Source organism: Pleurodeles waltl, chromosome 4_1 (assembly GCF_031143425.1).
Source record: "Pleurodeles waltl isolate 20211129_DDA chromosome 4_1, aPleWal1.hap1.20221129, whole genome shotgun sequence".
NCBI classification, from domain to species: Eukaryota; Metazoa; Chordata; class Amphibia; order Caudata; family Salamandridae; genus Pleurodeles; species Pleurodeles waltl.
Window position 1 is genome coordinate 49,876,184 of NC_090442.1, and position 19,499 is coordinate 49,895,682.

Sequence of the window (19,499 nt, forward strand, 5' to 3'; positions counted from 1 at the left end):
TCCAGTCTGATGAGACTGATATTTGTCTGGGTGCCTCTCATAGTTTGGGCAAACCCTTCATTATTGATTCCTTACTGTCTGGCGCTGCCACTCCTGATACTCTGTGTCCCGTGTACAGTAATCAAAATATTATGGAGGTCTTTGATGAGTCAGAGACCTATATGGAGGAGGAGAGCATTACTTACCTGCCAACTGATGATCAAGTCTGCGGCGTGATACATTCATCTTTCTTATAGTGTCTCAGCTGGTGGCACCCCTGTAGAAGAGAATAGGGCAGCTACAGGTGCAATACCAAACACCCCTTGGTCAAAGGGAAGACAATACCAGACCTTTGACTCCTAAATCTCCAGGGCAGCTGACCACCTCTAACTCAGGCCAAAACACAAGCACTTAGATGAGTCAGGGGTGCTTTTGCACGCCTTCATAAGGCCTTTATGGACTCACAATCGCCCTTGTTGGATGCTCGCCATCCTAGCACTTTCAGAGTCCACCCTCTCCTCCTCCTCTTTGTGGATAGGGAGGACTACCCTAATGCCTCAGATGGTGATGTGGACCCTAGCAGGCCTTGGCACCCGTCCTCCAATACCTCGATACCAGATGATGGTTCTTATGGAACCCTAAGTCAGATGCCTCCATCTCTGACATACTGGACCTGGATGAACTGCTGCATCCGCGTTCTATGGAGTGGTGCCTGGTTCCCAAGGTAGCCTCCTATGTCGCAGCTAGACTGCTGAAACCCCTTAATGAGGAGGTACAACACTGTCTTAAAACCAAATGCCCTAGAACTTCTCTGGAGGGTAAAGTGGCCCATACCTCTGAGATGGATACCAAGATGGCTGTGTTCTTGGCAAAGTTTATGCAGGATCGCAAGAAAGGAATAGATTGCTCCTGCCAGGATAAACATGGACGTGGTGTCGAAGCCAAGTTGTTGAAGCCAAGTCAGAGTATTTCAGATCCAGACAATTCAGGAAACAAACCGAGACCAGCCGCTCTTCATTAGATTACTTTTAATAGGAACTAATAAGACACAATAAGAAATACGTGTACACGGAGACTGAGCGAGCCAAAATCCAGCTTGAACAGTCTGCCCAAGGAAGTAATGCATGATCTTTTATAGCATTAAACCGCAGACACATTAATACATTTAATTGGTTCTTGATAATGTCGTATGATTAAACTTTTTCTATATAGCACACGTGATGCTCCATATAAGGGTTAGAATCATGGACAGGAAGCTTGCACAATGTCCTCTGAATCAAATGTCTTGTGATACATCTATATGTGGAGAAAGAGGAACCATAAGTGCATACGTTAGTACTTTTAGCAGTGAGGATTTCGCAAGCTAGCATGCGGTGGTGTCTTGTGATGGCCGTCAGTTTAGCAAGCCTTGCAACATAATGCGTTTCAAGCACAATAGACATTTCTTCAAGGCCTAGTTAATTCAACATTGTAATGTGTTCAACAGAAACAGGCTTGTATTTTCATTGTGTATCACAGGGTCTACTAGGTCCAAATGGATCCAGGAGAACGTGATTCCACAGTGGAAGGGCCTTTAACAAAGATTCTGGATGGGGCAGAAGATGCCAAGGCGCCTGGTTCCCTAATAGCGCCTGAAGCATTGTCCAATTGGGCTTAAAGAGCTTTCATCTTTTTAGTGCATGCCAATTGTGCAATCTCAAGGGAACGCCGGAGGTCTCTCCTAATAAAAATTGACCCGAAACTGGGTGAACTAGCTACCTCTGAGGCGGGTTCTATTGCCCAATAAATCTCATTGGTGACCCTTTTGTTTGAGAATTGGGCAAATTTGTGAACACATTCACTTCATTAGATAAAGCCCAGTCTTCAATTAAATGAATATTTGCACCCCATGTTTTTGCCCCAGCCGGTCATGGTAGGGGGTGCTCGACCGGCTGTGGGTTTCACCAAGACCAGCTTGAGGTGCAGATTCCTGTCATGAGCAGTGGCAAGACCCATCCAGATTCGGGCATTTCTACCTGATGAGAAGTTAGCCCCGTTGTCAGGGTGCCAGAGGTAGTTCCAGAAGTGGTGGCACCTACAAAACTTCCCATGATAACGGTACGGAACTCAGAGGGGATGAAAGTTGGGAGAAGATTGGCGCAATTTCTGCATGTTTGGGAGTGCCTTTCGTCAGACAGTTGGATCCTTCAGACAGAAAAAAGTTTCCAAATAGAATTCTATGAAGCTCCTTATCAACATCGAAGGTCAACCCCCTTGACATTCCCTTGGGAACAGTTGGAGTTGGTGGAGCATGAGATTGCACATCTCCTAGAGAAGGGTGCGATTATCCATACCACCTTACATCCATCAGGTTTCCGCAGCAAGCTACTCCTAATGGAAAAGAGAGAGGGCGGTCAGTGCACAGTCATCAATTTAAGGAAATTCAATAAGTGGCTTGTTTACCACCACTTCAAGATGGAGGGAATTCACCTTCTCAGGGACCTCCTGCAGGAAAACAATTGGATGGTCTGCCTAGATCTGAGGGACGCTTACCTGACGATTCCCATCTTTCCTCCTCACTGGCATTTTTTAGAGTTCCAGTGGGGATCACAGATATTCAAATTCACATCCCTTCCTTTCGGGCTATCTTCCGTTCCATAGTGCTTCCCCAAGGTGCTAAAACCAGTGGTCGAACACCTAAGAGCCTGGAGCATGCGTATTATCATCTATCTAGACGATTTCCTCCTTATAAACCAATGCCTGTTGGGTTTGACTCACATCTGCAGTCGACTATCCACCTGCTGGAATCTCTCGGATTTCTGATCAACAAGAAGAAGTCTTCTCTTTACCCAACCCAGTCTCTACACTTCCTGGGTTTCATGGTGGACTCAGTTCAGGCTACCCTCAGTCTCCCATCATGCAAATTTACCAAGATACGTCACGAGCTGAGACAGACTCTGTCCAAATCACAAATTTCATTGCGTCATCTAGCACGAATTGTGGGTCTTCTTTCATCCTCTATCCAAGCCATTTTTCCAGGGCCGCTCCATTATCGGGCATTGCAATGCCTCAAGATTTCCCATCTACAACAGGGCCTTACCTATTCCCAGTACATTCCCCTTTCAATGGAAGCAAGAAAAGAATTGCAATGGTGGATTGCACATAGGGAGGCTTGCAAAAGCCGAGCGATTTTTGGCTAACAACCCAATATAGCTATAAAGTCGGATGCCAGTGGCTCAGGTTGGGGAGCTCGCTACGAAGAATATTCCACAGGCGGAAAGTGGTTGTCCGCAGAACAGCCTCTGCACATAAATTGTGTGGAACTCATGGCAGGGTCCTTCACGGTGTGGTGCTGGACCAAAGGGGAAGTGCAATGCTGTGTCCTCCTCTAGATGGACAATGTGGCGGCGGTTTGCTACGTCAACCACTTAGGAGGAACTCAGTCAAAGACCTTGTCGGACTTGGCTCAGACATTCTGCGATTATTGTTTATCCAACCAGATCTTGGTGTCAGCGTAACACCTCCCGGGGGAACCAATCAGGTGGTGGATTGGTAATCCCGTCACTGGAGGGACACCAGTCTCTAGAAACTTCATTCAGGAGTGTTTCACCAGATCCCGGACCGTTGGGGTCCTTTCTCAATAGACCTGTTTGCCTTACAGTTGGCATCCGGATACAGATGCATTTCTCCTGGATTGGAGCAATGAGGGTCTCCATGCAGGTCCAAAGACAGCAGGCGAACCTGGTAGTGATCACCCCGATTTGGAGATCTCAAGTTTGGATTCCAGTTCTGATAGAAATTTCTTGGGATTTTCCAATCCCTCTACCCATATTTACGACTCTTCTCCTGGATCCCGAGGGCAACTCCCATCACCTAGTCCTGAAAGGCTCCCTGTGCCTCATGGCATGGCGGATTACCGGGAACATTGGAAAGTCCCAGGAATTTCACAAGACACTGCCGCGTTACTCGCAAAAGCATCGGTGGATAGCACGAATAAAAGATACCACCTGGTCCCACTGGTTGGGTTGGGGTCTCCAATGCCAAGTGGATCCCATGAAGGTAGATGTTGGCCACATCCTAAACTTCTTGGCAGCTCTAACTTCCAATGGTATGGCATACAGGTCAATTAATACTTTCCGTTTGGCCATTTCTGCTGGACATCTTCCGGTCGATGGTCATCCAGTGGAGGAGCATCCCTTGGTCTGCAAACTCTTGCGGGGTATACAGTTGTCAATTCTGCTGGAGGCCAGATATTCCACCTTGTGGGACGCAAATAAGTTCTCAATCTATTTAAGTCATGGGCATCCAATAGATATTAATCAAGGATGTGATAGCCCTGGATACAACAGGTAGGGTATTCACCCCAGAAGGGCTTATCTTTCATATTACTCATAGAACATGGAGTAGTTAAAAGATTGTCTCTTATCCAACATTTCTGGATGTTCCAAAGTTGTGTGGTTAAAGCAATTAAGCCGTATGAGGCTATGACAGAGGATCTTCGTCCTCCAGGTGAAAAGCAGTTGTTGATTGCACTTACCAAGCCTCACAAGGCGGTTTCTTCCCCAACTGTTGCCAGATGGTTCAGATGGACTAAGTAAGAGGCTGGTATTGATGATTCTCAATTTGGAGCCCATTCGGTGATTGGTGCCATAGCATCTAAGGCCTTTTCTTTAGAAGCCAGACTGGAAGATATCCTCAATTCAGCAGATTGGTCTTCTGGCTCCACCTTCAAAAGGTTCATATTAAACCCTTCACCAATCTGGCAACTCTAGTGGTGAATAAGCTTTAACCTAACTAGCCTGTTCCTCACCTTTGGGTCCTGACACAGAATGAAAAATTACCTAGCTATCATGACGATAAGTTTAATTTCTATTAAGGACACGAAGGCAAAGATTAGCCCACCCTCTGTTCCCTCATACAGTTCTCAGGCCCACCCAACGGCATAAGAGGTTTGTAACATTCACATTGGATGTATATGCTTATGTGACAATTTTGTTATGATGATATATGACTAATGTTTGGGCGTTCCTAGTATAGTGATCTGTTGTGAATTCTCATTTAAGGAACCCATTGGTTTATGCTTGCAATTCTTTTCTCAGAGGCATATTCCAGCAAACAAGAGTGACCCCAAAGAAGGTGGCACTGTTTGCACGAAGAAAGAAGGGGATAGACGGTCCACGGTGGTTATTATTGAATGCTGTGCTGCTCTGATTGGACAAAGTGTTTTTTCTTTTCCCAAGCTCTCATGGGAAATGAAGTTGTTGATCTTGTAATGTTATGGCTGCTGGAATTAAAAGTGAAGGAAGGTTAACCATAATCCTCAGCTCTGTGTCCTTAAAAGAATTTAAACTTTCCATTACGATAACTAGGACATTTTTAATTCACCCTGATCAGTGCAGCTTTATGCCTCGCTGCAGTACCAGACACTGTATTAGGCTACTCTACCTTGCACTCACACACAGGTTGGACATTACAGGCGCCCACACGTTACTCCTCATTGACTTTGAAAAGGCATTTGACTCCATTGAGTGGCCCTTCATAAAGTTTGTACTGGAATGTATGGGCTTCCAGCCTAAATTCCACAGATACACTGGCCATTTGTACTCTCTCCCAGAAGCACAAGTTTACATTAACTGAACACTATCAAAACCCTTCCCAATCTGTTACGGAACCAGGCATAGTTGCTCCTGCTTTTCACATTGGCGAGTGAACCGCTGGCTCGCCTTATTCATTTTGACGCCCAATGACAGGCTTGATGCAGGTCCACAAACAAAGAGAATTGCATCTCCTTATATGCGGACAACGCCCTCCTTTATGTCGGAATCCTACTGTATCAGGGCCTAGAATAATGAGGTTCCCCCCTCTATACAAAGAGGCTATGGGTCTTCCACCCAAATGGGACAATCCCTTTTGGTGCCGTTGGCAGGGGACTTAAACACCAGCACTTGGCAACACCAAACCCCAATCTGACGGCTTAGGTTCAAGTACCTGAGTGTACATATTTCAATACTACCAGAGCTTACTTGGTCCCTCAATATGTCACCCCTGGAGGCTTGCATGAGACATGACTTTCAAATATTGTCCTCACTTCCACTTTATATCTTGGGAAGTGTGGCTCAGGAGCAATACACTTGCCTGGTTTCATGGCTGGAGAGTTTTGCCAAATGGGATAGAATAGGAATTACATTGTTGGGTGATGTCTGGTGGGGTTCTCTCTAAGAAAACATTCCAAGAGCTCGAATCAACAACAGGACCAGATTGGACAAGGGCGAGACCGTCGCCCTCATCCTCCTAGACCTCTCTGCAGCTTTTGACACCGTATGCCACCAAACCCTCCGCACGCGCCTCTTCGGCGCCAGAATTCACCACAAATCCCTGGACTGGCTCACCTCCTTCCTCTCCGAAAGAACCCAAAGAGTTTGCCTCCCTCCTTTCTGGTCTACAGTCACCAAGACCATCTGTGGGGTCCCCCAAGGATCCTCCCTCAGCCCCACCCTTTTCAATATCTACATGGCTCCTCTCACCAACATCATCCGCCCCCACGGCCTCACCATCATTTCATATGCTGACGACACCCAGCTCATCATCTCCCTCACGAGGAACCCATCTACCGCCAAGAATAACCTGCACGCCGGACTCCTCGCCATCGCTAACTGGATGACAGCAAGCCACCTCAAATTGAACTCAGAAAAAAACGAGATCATCATCTTTGGCCCCAAAAAGACAGCATGGAATGACTCTTGGTGGCCCACCACCCTTGGACCACCCCCAACACCCACCACCCACGCATGCAATCTTGGCATCATACTTGACTCATCTCTCTCCATGACTCAGCAAATCAACGCCATATCATCCTTCTGCTTCAACACCCTTTGCATGCTACGCAAGACTTTCAAATGGATTCCTTTAGACACAAGAAGAACGGTCACTCACGCCCTCATAAGCAGCAGACCGGACTACAGCAACGCCCTCTATGCAGGGACCACAGCCAAGCTTCAGAGAATCCAGAACGCAGCTGCACGTCTCATCCTCAACCTCCCCCGCCACAAAAACATCTCCGCCCACCTCAGATCCCTACACTGGCTGCCCATCAACAAAAGGATCATCTTCAAAATCCTTGTCCATGCTCACAAAGCCCTGCACGACACCGGACCAGCCTACCTCAACGAACGAATCAAATTCCACAAACCAACTCGACAGCTCCACTCCGCCGAACTCACCCTCGATACAGTCCCCCACATCCAACGCACCACCTCCGGCAGCAGATCCTTCTCCCACCTCGCCACCAAGACCTGGAACTCCCTCCCCATCAACCTATGCAAGATCCAGGACCTCCTAACCTTCAGAAAGCACCTCAAAACATGGTTTTTCGAGCAGTAACCCCCCCCCCAGCACCTTGAGACCCTACCAGGTGAGTAGTACACTTAAGAAATTTGTTTGATTGATTGATTGAATCGATATTCTCTCGCACACACACAGTTTCACAAATACCTGCAGTCTAGACATGCACTTTTCACTTTCCACAATGACACCTTAGATTTACTGGAATTTAACCCTCTTGAGGCCAGGCTCCTCCAGGGTCCACTGGGAAAAGGAGGAATTTTAAAGATCTATAAAACACAATTCCCCTACTACGTTCGACTCGCTTAAACAAAAATCTAAGCTGTGGGTTGGCAACCTGGAGGAGGCGAATTGGAGGGATGCATGGATGGCCCCAGTGCTATAGCCATTCCAGCACGCCTTATGCTCATTCAAACAAATTATTTACATATAACACACCTTACACCCAGGTGGCTATGGAAAGCTTGCATACACACTTCCCCTAGCTGCCCCTGTATCCTCTCACTTGACACAGATTTCTTTCCTATGGTATGGTCCTGGCCTGTAATTTCGACATCCTGGAATACCACTGAATCAACGATGACAACCATCTTGGAGAGGCCCGTGGAGAAGACTCGATAAGGGTGGCCTTTCTAGGCATACTGGAGAACCTGGGTCTGTCTCAATATGAAAAAAACTCTTGGCAGCGGGAACCATACAAAAGCTGCAAGGAGTCTTACTCTTCCCTCAGCCGCTAATTAAACCACGTTATCCTGTCTCTCAATTGATTGTTGCTTATCCAGTCTGTAATGGCTGTCTGTCTGTCTGTCTGTCAGTATGTGGACATTACACCTCTTCCTATGATGGCTTAGCTGAAGAAGGCCTTTTTTTTTTGCACACCTTCTATCATGGCACTAATGCTCTTGCAAGTGAAGATGTGTCCATTGAACCTGAGTGATACTTATTGAAAACTGCATTTCTGCTGGTTAAATGTGAGGCTAGTGCACATAACAGTTTTACGGGCATTCACAAGACTTCACTATGCTCCAACTGTGATTTAACTGCTGTAGTTAAGACTATTGGGAATTCCACCTGAAAAATCCAAGTTGCAGAAGACACACCAACGTTCAGTCTTGTATTAGAACACATTGAAGTGAGGTTCCCTCAGATTGAGACAATGATGCCCCTTGTTTAAGCCGAGCTTCCAGAAGATCTGTGCACCACTCAGAAGTGAATCATACTATGGATCTTGGAGCCTGAGGGTCGCTCCCTTTGAATTGCGTAGTTTAGCTGTCGCTTATCCACACAGATGCATATCATCCCCCAGACTGTTGTTGTGGGAACCGGGATAATGGGGGACATCTATGGGATGGGTTCTGGAACAGGTTCAATGATGTTATGTTGAAGAAGGCTGTTGACTTAGGCCTCAACTTATTTCTGGATGTTCAAATGTATTAAATGAAGTGTTAGGCCACTGAGAGGAATATCACCCCTCCTGTTTTCAGAATTTGTTTTTGTTGGCCCTAGGACTCTGTGTATTTTACCACCACTTACCAGTGCTAAAGTGCTTGTGCTCACTCCCTAAAACATGGTAACATTTGCATACACCTGGTTGGTATATTTAGTTTACTTATAAGTCCCTAGTAAAGTGGTATACCATCTCCTGCGGGACTATAGATTAAATGCTACTAGTGGGCCTGCAGCACCTATTGTTCCACCCACTTAAGTAGCCCCTTAAAAAATGCCTCAGGTCTGCCATTGTAGCCTGAATGCAGTTTTAACCTGCCAATACTCAAATTTTCATTGATCTTAAAAAATTAAATAATGACTTCAGCCCTGAACGCCTGATCTCTTTGTTCCGTACCTCTAAGTCTCCATATAAGGAGCTTTCTAGAACACTGAGGACCGATTTAAAGTATGATTCTGACAGCGGCATGGTCAGATAGTATACAGGGCAGTATTCTTCTATGGCATGGGCTAGGGGCACCAAGCTACTAAATAGTAACCACATGTTTATACGTGAGTATGTGCCGTGCATGGGTGAGTAAAAGGTGTATTTGCCATTATCCGGGCATAGTAGCCTCTCAACATCCAGCAGTGTAGCCATTTCCATGATATGGTGCAATGCCAAACTGACTCTATGAGGCTTGCGGATGGCCCTTGTGTCCCAACCTACTGTGTCAGAAAGTGCAATGCTGTAATCCCCATCCCAAATCGTAGGCCAGTCACTATACTTATTGCATTTTATTAACAGGTCATCAAATATATTTTGGTTGTCTACATTTGGGCCATATAGATTCACAGGGAGCAGTTTTTCCTCTGTAGATTGCTAGCTACCACCATAGATCGTCCTGTATTATCATTTAAGCATTCTACCAGTTGGAACAGTAATGATCTGTGTATTAAAGTCACCACCTCTCTGGAGTACGTTGAGTATGCTGAGAAGAATCTGTGCAGACCCCCATTCTGCAAAATTTGGGTTGGTAGAGCGGAGGGCAGTGTGGCTCCTGAAGAATGGCAATATCAATGTGCTTAAAACAGACACCATTTAAAGAGGGCAGTGAATTCTTAATAAAGAATAACTTAAGGCAACATCAAGGCGGGAAAGGGCTAGACCCTTTGGTCAGTACATCTTGACAATGCAGTGGGAATCCTGTTCCAGTTTTTAAGATTAGATTCAACTAATAAACATTCAAATTATCAATGATTGTGCAAGTTGCCTTTAGACCTGGTGTACAACACATTTTGAGGCATCTATTTGCTCATCAGTAATGGAGCTAATGCTGTTACCATTTCTTACAAGAGAGGGCTTTTCCATTACAGTCTCACATTTGAAAATGAGGGAATGATCAGAGTTGAAGAAAAAGGTGGAAAAATCAGTGTTGGCCAAAAACACAACATCAATCCACCACTGCAGAAAAGTCTGCAGTTCTTTGACAATGATGGAACTGTAATTGCAGTAATATGAGTTATCAAACTAAAAAGATACACATTTAAAGGCTATTCTTGAAAGCAAGGTGTTTGATTTGATAAATCAATATGTCTAAACCAAATCCCACATCAACTCATTAAACTCCATGGAGAGTAGCACAATGTATGGTGCCTAGAGATGCCAGTAAACTGTAAAGTTGTTGGTCAATGCAAGGGTCAACTTCTCCATACCCAAAATGTGCCAAATCTATGCAGCCACATATGTGTAACAGTGGGCTAGTTGCAGCACATCCCCTCCTGCAGCGTTCAGGACATGTGGAGTTATCCCTGTGTAGACTTTCAAGGGTGAGCTAACAAGATATTGCATTCTTAGTGGCAGTTTCTATACTGGCTGTATTGTGCAGTGTGTTGCGCTCTGTGATAAATGTCTGTCCATTCTTTACTCGTCAGAGTGCGCCACAATTCATGTTCCCTTTTGTTCCAAGCTGGCATTTTCACACTATATCAGAGTGCGCCAAAAGCGTGTACAGGTCGGAGATGATGTGTTTATTACCATCTTTAGTTAGGAGACCATTTTTATATGACATGAGCAGTCCCTGTGCTCTGCTCCGAATAGAAGGATGCATTAGCCAGTAACTGATTTGGAGATATGGAAGGCGTTATATTTTGAGGAGAGCAAAGTTGGTTTTCAGTAGTTTGGATGGTACAGGCCCTGTAGCCTCAAACAAATGCCCTATAGATCTTCAGCATGAGTGCTGCAAGCAGAGAAAGACGCTGTCTGAACGCCAAGGGTGAAATCTGAGTAGCCCAAGATAAGGGTCAGTGGCGATGGAAAGCATGTTGGCCCCCTCCAGGAGGCGACTCTGTTTCAAACCTCCAGGGTATCTCTGGTGCCTGGGAGGAGTACAAACCCCATGCCCTTTATTTCTGGTGGAGCCAGGGCACTTTCTATTGATGATTGTCCACTATCACCAGGTCCATAAAGCACCAATGCTTCTCAGTTTGAGGGCCATTCCATTCTAATAAGAAACTGAGCTGCACAGCTTGGTAATAATGAGTCAGGTTGGGATCTCCCAGACCCCACTTAGCCAGAGATCACTACGCAACATTGAGGTGCAAGCACAGGTTTTTCCCATCCCAGACAAGATGGTTAAATTCATCCTGAAGGGTCTTACGCATGACTACATGAGGCATCAGCGGTAAGGCCTGGAAAACAAGGAGGGCCCTGGGGAGAGAAGTAATCTTTAGGGCAGCTATCCTCCCAAGCCAGGACAGGCAGCAGTGATGCTTGTTAACTGATATTCACTGGGTTGAAAAGCGCCAGAGAAATCTATGTACTAGGATAGAGAATGGAGAAACTGGACCACGTCAGGGGGTGGAAGGCAGCCATCCGCTCCTGAGTGTGAGGCGTAGTGGAAAGGGTAAGTGCATGGGATTTCTGGAGTGATCTGAAAGTCTGGAGCTCCACAGAAGCTCTGCATTTCCTTGTGTAGAGGTGTGGCAGGGAATGTAGGGGATGAGGGTATGCACCAGGGAAATAACCCGTACCCTAGTGATCCTTGAGTCGTTGCGAACCCTTTGCACCAGGGGCTCCATGAATAGAGCATTAACAGGGGAGCCAGCCAACATCCCTGTTGTGTTCCCCTGTGGATCGGGAAGCACGTCGAGTGTGTGCTGTTACACCTACAGCCACCATGGGATCGTTACAGCTGCTTAGGATTCAGCTACGGAACCTGTTCCCTAAACCACAGTGGCTCAGGGATCGCGCTCACGTCTGGCCCATGCACCACAGCAAATGTTTTTTCCATGTCGATTGCAACATCACCTGTAACTGCGACCTCTTGGTCTATGATATGGAGCATGGGTACTCACAACCATTTTCTCGGGGGCCAAAATTGCAGTATGGTTTGCGGCCGAGGGCCGCACTGAAGTGACAGCGGGGGGGGGGGGGGGGCCGGGCTTATAGGGGGCACAACCACCCCCCCCTTTTTCAAAACATTGCTAAACAATGCTGCATTTTGAATCCAGGTATAACTACAAATCTACCCCAGTAAAACACACAGTGCACACACACAGCGCCATCTGCACACACCGCCATCTGCTCTCACCCCTACCCCAGCAACACACGCAGCGCGCACACACAGCACCATCTGCACTCACCCCTACCCCAGTAACACACACAGCACCGTCTGCACACAGCGCCATCTGCTCTCACCCCTACCCCAGTAACACACACAGCGCCATACACACACAGCGCCATCTGCACACAGCGCCATCTGCTCTCACCCCTACCCCAGTAACACACACACAGTGCACACACACTGCGCCATCTGCTCTCACCCCTACCCCAGTATCACACACAGCGCCATCTGCACACAGCATCTTCTGCTCTCACCCCTACCCCAGTAACACACACAGCTCCATACACACACAGCGCCATCTGCACACAGCACCATCTGCTCTCACCCCTACCCCAGTAATACACACAGCGCACACACACAGCGCCATCTGCTCTCACCCCTACCCCAGTAACACACACACAGCGCACACACACTGCGCCATCTGCTCTCACCCCTACCCCAGTATCACACACAGCGCCATCTGCACACAGCGTCTTCTGCTCTCACCCCTACCCCAGTAACACACACAGCGCCATACACACACAGCGCCATCTGCACACAGCGCCATCTGCTCTCACCCCTGCCTCAGTAACACACACAGCGCCATCTGCTCTCACCCCTACCCCAGTAACACACACACAGCGCACACACACAGCGCCATCTGCTCTCACCCCTACCCCAATAACACACACACAGCGCACACACACAGCGCCATCTGCTCTCACCCCTACCCCAGTAACACACACACCACATTAAAAACAAATAAATAAATAACCAAAGAGCCTTACCTGCCTTAATAAAGCACTGTAAAGATGCCACAAATATACAACGGCACGGCAGGCGGGCGGGCGGCAGACGTGGAGACGGTGACAGGAAGCAGACAAAAAAGCCCCGTAAAAGTTAGCTGCAAGCGCTAACTTTTAAGGGGCTTTGGCTTCCCACCACTAGCCAGGATCGTCATGGAAACGCCATAACTAATGGCCGCCTTAGGTAAACATAGAGGAGGGCCGCGGGAGCATGCGCGAAGTAGCCACTATTGCGCATGCTCCCGCGGCCCTCTTCTATGTTTATGTACTGTGGCCATTATCATATGGCGTTTCTCGGACGTCCGCGGGCCGCCAAGATAAGTACGTGGGGCCGCTGGCGGCCCGCGGGCCGTACTTTGAGTAACGTCGATATGGAGGCTTCTTTTGGTGTTGTCTCTGCACTGCCAATGGGGGATAAACCTGGACCGATCAGGATCCGCCAAACCAGACACGAGGGGATTGAGTCAGACTGCTAGAATGCCAGTAAAACGTTTAGCATCTACACTTATATGCTAGATGGGCCAGTAGGAGCCACACTGGTGAGCATCCTGACAGGGCTTGGGGATAGGGGAGATCGAGGCCTCCAGCATAGATCAGGTAAAATACCTGTTTCTACCAAAGGATGAAAAAGACTGTCGAGAATTGAGGCTAGTGTAGTGCAGAAGGTCTTATAAAATAGGGTGATGAAATCATTGGGTCCTGGTGCTTTATGCAGCTACATTCGTGCCACCGCCAAGATAACTTCCACTAGGCGGATGAGATGATTTAGTGTATCAGCTTGTTGTGTAGTCAAATGGATAGTGTGAGGCCTCTGTAGATAGTCCTAGATGTCTGCCTCCTGTAAGGTTTGCGCCTCATATAAGGGCTGATAAAAGTTCCAAAATGTCTTCGTTATCTGGCCATCATCAGAGACCTCAACACCACTGGGGCAACACGCTTCTCAACCCTCTCTGCCTGGCGTTTAGCCTGAAACTTATTTGCCATTAGCCGCTCACATTTCTTCAGGCCCAGGTAGAACGTATGTTTTAGCCAAAGCAAGGCATATTCCATCCCATCAAGGTCTAAGCCACACAGCCAAGCCCACACAGATACAAGATGCCTCCAAACTCTTAGGACCCACATTTGTTTGGGTATAGCCTCTAATTCTTGCATCTGGACCTCCAACTTCTTTCTTGCGCCTGCATGCAACTTGTTGTTGGCCACTAAGAGGGCGATAAATTCCCCTCTCACTACTGCCTTGATAGTCTCCCACAGGGTTGATACAGGGATGTCACTTGTGTCATTGGTCAGCAGAAAGTCAGAGATGTCATGTGTGACCTTGTCAACAGTGTCCGGTCAATGCAATAAGCTGTCTCGGAACCTTCATGAACCAGCCAATTGACGTGGGAGTTAGATCTGTACTATGAAGCTCAGGGGAGCATGGTCAGGCATGACCCTGGATTTGATTGCAATGCTTTTTTTGTTATTGCTTGTATGCTCCATGTAACCAAAACAAAATCTATGTGAGCCTATGTTTTATGTGCAAGGAAGTAGGAGGTGTAATCTCTAGTATGTGGATGGACTAACCTCCGCAAGTCTCCAAATTCAGGATCCCTCAGCCATTCCACCCTCACACTCCACAAAGAGCTATAGCCTGGCTATATTGTTACCTCGATCTGTCGAGGTTGTTGCTCATTACCAGGTTGAGATCCCCCTATTGGCAATGCCTGATGTGGGGTGTCCATGGTGGTCTGCACTGCACACTTCAGGAGTTGCTCCTGATCTTCATTAGGACTGTATACTGAAGCCATTGTAAATGAAAGCCTCCCTACTTGAATGCAAAGTGTCAACAATCTCCCTCGAATCTCAGCTACCTGATTTTTCTCCTAAAGGAGTCTGCAAACAGAATGGCTACCCCTCCCCCCGTCTTGGTTGAGTTAGAGGAAAATTACTGGAGGGGTAAATGCCAGGATTTTAGCATATGCCAGTCGTGAACCAATAGGTGGGTCTCCTGAAGGAGGCAGACCCCCCCTCTACTATGCTCCAGGAAGGAAAGCAGCACCTTCCTCTTAGCTGGATTGTTCAGGTCTTGAACATTGAGGCTGATGATCTTTAAGTCACAATGGGGGGGTGAATACATATGCTGATCCTTGCTCTCTCTGTCGTGATCAGGTGCTATGAACCGGGAAAGGGGGGCGAGGGGTGGAGAGGTGCCCAACGAACATGTATTGCGGTCATAAGCCCAGAGGAATGTATGAAGGTGTGAGTGTATCCCCCTGTAAAAAGGCCCAGCCAGAAAACGAACAATAACATAGCATAAACAATAAAATAACAACATAGTCCAGTATATACTGCAAATTTCCTAGGTGGTTCTGTGAATGGATCCAGGACTAAGGGCAGGACATACGGCAGCCATCGATAGATCACAGGTGCTCCGACTCCACCACCACTCAGGGATCGTACCCTGCAGAGTTTCAGGCCCTCCGTCAGCGTATGTAAGTGCCCATCCAATATCAGTTTGTGGTCAGTCTCTTTGGGTCTCCTGCAAGACTATGCCAGCTTGCTTCTCTAGTGCGATAGTCTTGGGGTGTGGGGGAAAGCCTACAGATGACATCCCGGTTCATTGCCATTGGTGCTTTTGCCTCTTGCTAGTCGTGGGGATCTGTGCGGGGAGATGCACTCTGCCTCATCTCGGAGGCTCAGCAGGCGCTGCGACTCTGTTACAGAGTTCAGCTGGTGCACCGTGCCCTCCCAGTGCAGGGATACCCTATTGCCTACCTGCGCTAGACCGTGCTTCACCTCCCTGCGATCAAGGGGAAGCTTGTGCTTGACCGACTGAATGTCCTCACGCTGAGAGGCTAAGAGCATCTCCATAAAAGACCTTGTTAGCAGGGCCGCTCCCTCACCTCCCTCTGACGTTGTAATGGCTGGTGGGGGCCGATGGTTGTCCTCGATGGCACATGTAGAGCGAGTCAGCATATCTTTTAAAGTGCGGTCTTTCTACCCCCGGGTTGACGCCATACTGGGCTACCACCTTCAGCGCCAGGTCACTCCCACCTGATAGGTGCTAAGAGGAGGGGTCGCAGGCTTCTTCCACTTCCTGCGGGGTTGCTGGGTGAGCATGATGGGATAAGAAGTCAGTCAGGTTTCGGGTGCCTGGTTGATACTCCACGCTAAAGTCGAACTCCTGCAGCTGCAGTATCCACTTCTCGATCCGGGGCGGCGGCTTCGAGGATGACCCCTTGAAGAGTGGTATTAGTGGCTTGTGGTCAGTAATTACGATTAAAGCTTTGCCGTAGATATAGGTGGAAGTGGCGGCACCCCCAGTGAATGGCGATGGCCTCCTGCTCTATCTGGGAGTACTGTTGTTCTGTTGGTGTGAGGGCCCGACTGGCAAACGCGATGGGTGCCCAGTCTCCACAGTCTTGTTTCTGCGCCAGGACGGCGCCTAGTCCATTGGGGCTGGTGTCTACTGCCAGCTGCGACTCCCGTCTGGGGTCAAAGAAGGCAAGTGTGGTTTCTGCAAAAGGGCTTTCTTCATGTCCTCAAAAGCCTTCTCCTGCTCGGCATCCCAGACCCACGGGTGGTCGGCTCGGTTTAGCATCCGTAGGTGACCAGTGAGGTCCGACAGATTCTTTATGAACCGGCCACAATATGTGACCATCCCTAGGAAGCTTCTGACTCCAGAGGCAGATATGGGTGCTGGGGCTTCCTGGATATCATTTACCTTGAGGTGGTCTGGACAGATGCCATGCTCAGAGAAACAATAGCCAAAGAAACTTATGTCCCTCTTGAGAAACTCGCATTTTTCTTTGTGGAGTGTGAGGCCTCACTCTTGCAATCTTACAAACACTGCTCGTACTCTTGCCAGGTGGTCTTCCAGAGTGGGGGCACTCACCAGAATGTCGTCGCTTACATTGAAAACCCTGACAAGTCCTCTCAGGACCTCCTTGATAGTGTGCTGGAACACTTCAGCAGTGCTGGAGATGCCGAAATTTAGGTGGGTGTATCTCCAGAGGCCGGTGTGAGTGGAGAAAGTGGTGATGGGGCGTGAGGCAGGGTGCAGGGTGATCTGGTTGGTACCCCGACCGAAGGTCCATCTCGGAGAACCACTTGGACCCTGAGAGCTCTCCCATGATGTCGTTGATGGTTGTGGTCAGATGTCTCTCCCTTTTGATGGCTCGATTGGGGAGGCGCATGTCCACGCAGATTCTAACAGCGTTTGATTGTTTGGGTTTCTTGGCAACGACTTTGGGAGATACCCACGGACTGGGCCCTGACACCTTTTCGATTATGCCGGCTTGTTCTAGTAGGAGTTCTTTTTCTACTTTGGGCCGTAGATTGAACGCTACCCGCCTGTGTCTGAGGGTAACGGGCTACTGACTCATCTATGTGGAGTTTAAGAGGTCGGCCCTTAAGGCATCCAATGCCCTCGAACAGTGGGCCAGTCTCTCAGTAAGCATTCTAGACTGCTGGCATGAATGCTGAAAGCGAAATGTACCAGGTTAAGGCTTTGAGCGGCCCAGCAGCCAAGCAGGAATCATGTCCCTTCTTGTGAAGACATAGATCTTGGTTGTGATCTTCGTGTTGTCGTGGGCGATGTCTGTTGTGGAAACGCCAGCTATGTCGAGCGGGCATCTGCTCCCAAAAGCATGGACCTGTGCTAAAGTGGGTCTTAGCGGTGGTGGGTCTGTAAGTCTCTAGTATATGTTTTCAGCCATGAGATTAATTGACACTCGGGTGTCGATTATGGCTGAAACGGGTTGGTGGTGTAGCACTGCTTCACAAGTGGGCAGTCGCCGGTTACCAATGGTATGTATGACATGGACTACCTGTTGGTCGTCCATGTCGCTGTCGGATGCATTGGTGGGAGAGGTAGTTACAGCTCGAATGGATTTCTTGGGGGTAGGTGTTTTTGGTGCAGAGCTGCAGACTTTTGCAAAGTGGTTGAGTTTGGCACACGTGCTGCAAGTTTTTCTGCAGGCTGGGCAGCCTACTGGATGCGGTAGAAGGCTCCTGCACCATCTGCAGACCTTGTCTCTTGGTTTTCCTTTAGGGGTTTCAGTCCTACTTTTTGGTGGCTCTGCGGTTACTGCATTGACGGGTTCCGTCTTCACCTGGACACCTGGCGCCTGTTCCATATGCGCGGCTCTTGCTTTTGACAACTCTTGTGAGCGGCGTAGGGTGAGGATGTCTCTCATCCGCATGTGCGGCTCTTGTAGGATGTGATCCGGAAGTTTTGACGAGGAACAAACCTGGATGAATTTAGCTCTTATTTCGTCTTCTTGGTCGGGCAAAGTGCATGTGCTGGCCAGCTCACTTAGGCGTGCATAGAATACGTCTACCGATTCATCTGTGTTTTGGCGTGCCTGGCGTTCATAGTCTGGGTTGGCGTATGGTTCGAAAATGCGCTGTGATTGCCCCTTTTACCATGTTGTACATATGCGGTTTTGCCTTGTGTACAGACTTGGATATTTTGTGGATGTCCACCCCGCCCAAAATGGTGAAGCAGGGGCCTCTTCCGTTCATCCTTTACTTCGAGAGCCTCGAAATAGGTCTTGAGGCGTTCCAGCCATGCTTTCCATCATGCAGCCTGGGTGGGGGGATCGCGATGATAGTGAACGGTTCCCGGGCCGGAATGCCTGCCATGGCACTGGGCGTGAGTGTGCCCGGTAGGTGTGCGAGGTGTGATGAGTGACCCCAGGTTCTGCATGAGGCGGTGATGTCCTAACTTGAGATTGAAAAGGGCCTCACCTTTGGTAAAATGGCTCGGACAGGTTCCGGCAGATTGTTCCCTAGGACGACCTTGCCCTTTGGACACTTGACTGATGCTGAAGGTATGACCGTAACTGGCTGTAGGCCGGGAGGAGCAGAGACGCTGAAGAGCGAGTTGAAGAGCGCTGCAGGCCTGGCAGCGTTGAGGGTGGCTGCTGTAGTCTGCTTGTAGCAGTCGCGGGAGAGGCCGGGGGTAAACTCTCTCCGCGTGGTTGTGCGAGCGGGGCCATTGCTGGTGCGGCGCATGGCTTGGTCTGAGGCCTCGGGCTGGTTCGGGGAGGATGGGCCATGAGTGCCGGACCGCTGTGTGCAGCCAGGAAGGAGTGCGTCTCAGTTGTGCTGGGCCGGAGGCCACGTGCATGTGTAAGCGCTGCCGGCGCAGGCAGCGTTCTGAAGTACACTGGAAGGCGGTGGGGCGGAGGCAGGGTCCGAGGAGGCAGCAGGCTTCGATACCCTCTTCGCCAATTGTAAAGTGGGAGGGCGGCAGCGGAAAGAATGACACTGAGCCGCCAATTAAAGTAACTGCACACTTTATTATCACTCTTGTCTCCGCAAACCAAAGTTGCCTTTCGCGCCTCTCCGCTCACCTTTTAACCCCTCGGATACGTCT

At 48.7% G+C, this 19,499-nt stretch overlaps 1 protein-coding gene across 1 annotated transcript in view; it reads left to right on the plus strand.

Annotated features, from left to right (window-relative positions):
- The window catches only part of LOC138286975 (zinc finger protein 91-like), a 249,486-nt gene that overhangs the window by 143,075 nt on the left and 86,912 nt on the right, over positions 1-19,499 (plus strand). The gene's annotated exons all lie outside the window — the stretch shown is intronic.